The sequence below is a fragment of the Orbicella faveolata genome, unplaced genomic scaffold, assembly GCF_042242905.1.
Source record: "Orbicella faveolata isolate gen_17 unplaced genomic scaffold, um_ofav_v1 contig_26, whole genome shotgun sequence".
NCBI classification, from domain to species: Eukaryota; Metazoa; Cnidaria; class Anthozoa; order Scleractinia; family Merulinidae; genus Orbicella; species Orbicella faveolata.
This window is the reverse complement of record NW_028301554.1, coordinates 9022501-9027694: the sequence shown is the minus strand read 5'-3', so window position 1 is coordinate 9027694 and position 5194 is coordinate 9022501. Positions and strand designations below refer to the sequence as shown.

The 5194-nt window shown below is 39.8% G+C and overlaps 1 long non-coding RNA gene and 1 pseudogene across 4 annotated transcripts; both read right to left on the bottom strand.

Moving 5' to 3' along the window:
* Window positions 1-316: 316 nt before the first annotated feature.
* Window positions 317-2407, bottom strand: LOC149108051 (uncharacterized). 4 transcript variants are annotated; one of them, XR_016209017.1, is made up of 5 exons: window positions 2058-2407; window positions 1755-1841; window positions 1219-1501; window positions 680-819; window positions 317-421 (listed from the first exon to the last, which is right to left on the bottom strand). It is a non-coding gene; the product is annotated as an uncharacterized LOC149108051 (long non-coding RNA). The 4 variants fall into 4 exon arrangements; XR_016209015.1 differs by lacking the exon at window positions 1755-1841 and having other exon boundaries at window positions 2058-2397; XR_016209014.1 differs by lacking the exon at window positions 2058-2407 and having other exon boundaries at window positions 1755-2037.
* Window positions 2408-3233: 826 nt separating this feature from the next.
* Window positions 3234-4931, bottom strand: LOC110052286 (uncharacterized; annotated as a pseudogene).
* Between the last annotated feature and the right edge of the window lie 263 nt (window positions 4932-5194).

The window sequence follows — 5194 nt, the reverse complement described above, 5'->3', positions numbered from 1 at the left end:
AAAACAAACCATTAACCAATCGCTGCGCAAGTTTTCGTTCACGTGACATTATTTGGTAGCAACAGTGTATAATTCAATATGGCGGTCGACGAGGCGCTGCGATGAAAGGAGTTACTTTTTTCACAACATCACAATGCAATTTCATTTAATTGTAATTGTATGTTTGCTTCGCAATAGGTTACTGGATTATGGAATAGGAACAGAGATGTATGGAAGAAAACTGTCTTTGTCCAAAAGCTACAGCGAAAAGTTTCATTTTCAGATAGACACCGTATAATATTTGTTCCGAGTAAAAACACACGAAGGTAGACAACAGTTATTCTGTTCACAAAAGCGTTGTTTATTGATACTAATATGATAGCTTCTATTTTCACTCAGGCTTCATTTTCTTGGTAGTTGGCGAAGCTGGCTGTTCAACAGTCTGTATAAAATATAAACGAAACACTAACAGTAAATACATCTTGAGTTCACAAATTGACACTGAACAAGTCGCCTCTATATTCCAAGCGGCGAGCTGTAACTGAATTTCGTTCAATTTGCATGAGCGAAGCGTGGCTAGGACCGAAACATCTCCTACTATGATTCATTACTATGAAATGGAAATAACAGTATCAAAACAGTTCGCGACCCTCCCTCTGTCGACTCTCTGTCCAGATATACTGAAGATAGAATAGCTTACCTCGATGGCCATATCCCATCCCACGCCTAATTCCATTTCTGCGATTCCTAATTCAATCCCCTCTGCCGTATTGTACATTTCGTTTCCATCTTTGATGTACTGGAGTTATCTTTGTCGTTGTGGGCTCGCCTGATATGGTTCTGGCACAACAACAAAAATATAGCAGGTATATTTACTTTAATTCGTGATACACTTCCGTTCAGTGTGATGGGTACATGCAACACTTTATGTCGTGAGATGTGACAGTAAACTTGGAAGTCTTGGCATTTCCGGAAAAAAATTGTTTTAGTTGTAGATCAGTAGTCTATTGTTGTGCATTCGGTGATATGGAAAAACGCTTTTAATGACCGATTCATATAAAAGAAACTATAATTCAAGTAATATGCTTTCGTACCATAGTTCACTCGCTAAATCCAACAACAAGCTTCATTATATAACGACTGGTGCGCCAGAAAACTGACCTAGTTTGGCCGGCATTTCCGGAAAATATTTCAGGACCGCGAGTTGTTGAAATTGACTCTAAAATATAGGCAACTTACCCTTTAACGTGATTATCGATTTTCCCGCAGTCCGAAAGGTGTTTTAGTTCCCTGTTTATGAAGTATTGCACCCGGCGTATCTGTCTTCCAGCAACTTCTCTCAGAGTGTAATTTTTCTTAGCGCTCTTGGATACCAGACTGTGGCACGTCTAAAAGTGTCTCGGGTATTTCTCTAATTTCCGGCAAAACACAACGAAGTGCGAACGAGTCTTTGTTTCCAATTTTCAGGAAGGACATGAAAAGGAGTTCCTTCTGGCCCCTTGATTTTGACCTCATGGTAACCCTTCAAAAGAAAATAAACAACTAATGTTAGATTCGCAAGTGGTTTCCCGACCACCTGGACTACCGTACCATGAATCGAGCGACTCACTAAGAGCTATAATTTTTTCTGAAGGGGCTTAGATGATTTATGTAAGTTACTTTTACGTACCCCTTGATTTTGCCACCAGTAATTCTTAAAGTTGAATGGTGCGTGTCTGCCAGGCCTAAAAGGAACGAAAATTTAATGCTGCAAAACTCGACAACAATAAACTTACCCTATGTAATGACCAAGCTATATCCACAAAATCGACATAAATTTGCTATTTTGATTCTATGGGTACCAGCATCCGCCATCTCAATACCTAGGAACATATCGATTACAGCTGTAAATATGGCCGCCGTTACGAACAACACATCGCAAATCAAAATACCCCCGTGCACTTTTTTCACAGATCGTGCACAACACTAAAAACACGTTAAATCCCAAGAATATGGCGTGAAGATTAACGACATATTTTTTGTGATTTTCGCAAAAACCGCCAGGTAACTTAAATCTAATGACAAAATGAAAAACATACCTGGTTTGGATGCAAAATTGCAAGCGCTGTTTCACTTTACGAGTAGCATTTTACATCGTTTACGCTGGTCTTCAACCGCCATCTTCCAAACACGTGAGGCTCCTTCTTTTCTGGTAATTATCGAATAGAATTATGGGTAAATTACCCGAGTATAATCGAACAAATAACGAGCAAAGCAAAGTGAATACGAAACTTCCCGGTTTTTGAAATGGCCGCCATGTTGTGACGTCACATGGTTATCAAATCTGATAATGATCCCGGACTGTTTTTCATTGCTTAATTTAATCTCTTCCTACTCAACAAGATTGTGTGCTCCCTGTGGCTCCAAGCCTTACGGATCCTTACGTATTAGGATAGAAATTGTCCTACCCCCAGCCCCTAAAATGGAATGACAGCATTGCGTGACGAACAAACAACGAACCGCTGTAAGCAAGGATTGAAGCAGCAATAGATCAAACGATGATCACACATAATATTTGGTGTAGTACAAAGGAAGCAACTATCTACAAATCACTCAGCCGTTTTTGACTTAGATGCAGTGGTGATCATATGTGTCGAAAGAGGGTTATAGATGAATGGTGACGGAAACACGTCAAATCGGCTTTGGGACCAGCCTTTTACAGCAAATAAGGTTAGAACATTTCGAAATTATCAGCTCTGTGTCTATTTCAACTTAATATAGCTCAAGACATGTGGCGCGTACTAAAATATATGTCTAACCCGTAAATTGAAATTTGACGACGGATGGTCAAATATCTGCATTTTTAACTTACTTTGAAAAGCTCTCGCGTCGCTCACAATCATTTGCCCAAAGAAATTTTTACAGGAATCTGTAGACCATCCTTCTACGATTCAACCACCAGAAGCTTAATCCATTTGAAAGTTTCGCACATGGTGAAAATCAATTATTTTTACGAAGTACTCTTAAGTGAATGAAATACATGTCAATAATTTAACTATAAAACATTGCGATAAGACAAAAGTTAAAACCATCACGGTTAAAAACTCTAAAAAACTGTAAAAAAGTCTAGAAAGCGACGACGTTTCGACGTTTACTCAACGTCATTTTCAAGTCAAAATGAATAAGAAAACGTTATTTGAATATAAATGTACAAAACAAATCATTAGAGACTTAAATAAAACACTATTAAATGCGAGAAATATTTGCACGCGGTGTCACGTAAACAGTTTGGCTCGAACGGAGTCTTTCTGCAGCTTCTGGGTATTTAGCCTAGGTTTTAGCTCCTTAGTAAACAACATCTCGAATATGAAGCAGTCAAACTTCGTTCTACTTTTTCTCAAAATCGAGAAATGTTTGTCCTTCAAATCAGACTTCGATAGGCCATAGTCTTCCAAGTGTCTTCCAATTGCAGAATGTTTATGCTCGCCAATGCGTTGTTGCAAGTGTCGCGTTGTGTACCCGACATAATCTGTGTCGCACAGATCACATTGAAATTTGTAGACCACGCACTGATTGTTGACAATCGGCGGCTTCTTCTCTTTCGGGACGAGGACTCGACTGATCTTTTTTGACTTAAAGACAGGCTTTATTTGTACTCCAATTTTTGCGCTCAGATTTTGCATTTCTCATTTACTGAGTTGGCTGATTGTTGATCTTTAAATGGTAGTGGTACCACGATATTAGAGGTGCCATCACTTGCATCATCAAGCGCAGTAATATTATCAATATTGCGTAGAAATTTGTTAATCGAAGAATTGATCAAATTTACAGGATAATCCAGGTTTAGAAAGGTAGTTCGAAGCGTGTCGCATTCCTCAGAAAACGCGGTAGGAGTCGATGACAGGCGATAAGCGCGGTTTATCATTGTGGAAAGTAAACACCCTTTGTAACGTTTGTCCACATGGCTGTGATAGTGAAGGAGCAGGCCCGTGTTTGTGGACTTTCTGTGTACTGATGTTTCAAGTCTGTTTCCACATTTAGTAATGTTCATGCCAACAAAGGAAATAGTATCCTGCTCGGCTATTTCCATAGTAAAGTTTAAGTTCTCGTGGCAAGAGTTCAGTTTATCGAGGAAATCGTTGGCTTTGTTGAGATCTGGCATGATTGTGAAAGTATCATCCACGCACCGTTCGTAGAAAGAAGGGAGCTCGTTTTTCTCTTCTAATTTTTCTTCTATGGAGCAGATGAAGGTGTTGGCTAATAGTGGCCCAAGTGGAGAGCCCATGGCAACGCCCTCTGCTTGTTCGTAAAGTGTACCATCAAGTTGAAAGAGTTGGTTTGTAGTTGCAAGCTTGAGCAATTCCATAAGTTGGTCTTTGGTGAGGTTTAGATTGTAGGTGTTATTAAACCAGTTTCCAACAAAAGCTTTTTCGGCAAGTAATCCGATGGTTTCGTGAGCAGGAACATTGGTAAACAGAGCCGTCACGTCGTATGATACGAGTATATGGTCAGCATCAACAGGGATGTTTCTGATATCTTCGGAGAATTGAAAGATATCGCTGATCATGTAAGCATTGGTTGACAGAGGCTTTAATTTCTCTTCCAGCCATTTTGCGAGTGGGTAATTGTATGTGTTAGTCGCCGATAAAATTGGTCTCATGGACGAGCTCCCTTCTTTCTACAAACGGTACGTGGATGATACTTTCACAATCATGCCAGATCTCAACAAAGCCAACGATTTCCTCGATAAACTGAACTCTTGCCACGAGAACTTAAACTTTACTATGGAAATAGCCGAGCAGGATACTATTTCCTTTGTTGGCATGAACATTACTAAATGTGGAAACAGACTTGAAACATCAGTACACAGAAAGTCCACAAACACGGGCCTGCTCCTTCACTATCACAGCCATGTGGACAAACGTTACAAAGGGTGTTTACTTTCCACAATGATAAACCGCGCTTATCGCCTGTCATCGACTCCTACCGCGTTTTCTGAGGAATGCGACACGCTTCGAACTACCTTTCTAAACCTGGATTATCCTGTAAATTTGATCAATTCTTCGATTAACAAATTTCTACACAATGTCGACAATATCACTGGGATAACAATGGGGTGACAGGCCTACACAACTCCTATCCACGTGTAATAGCCGCTTTGAGAGTTTTGCTCCAACTAGTATATTTTTGAGGATCTGCCCCTTTTGTATGGTGCAATAGGAGGATCTTTGAATGT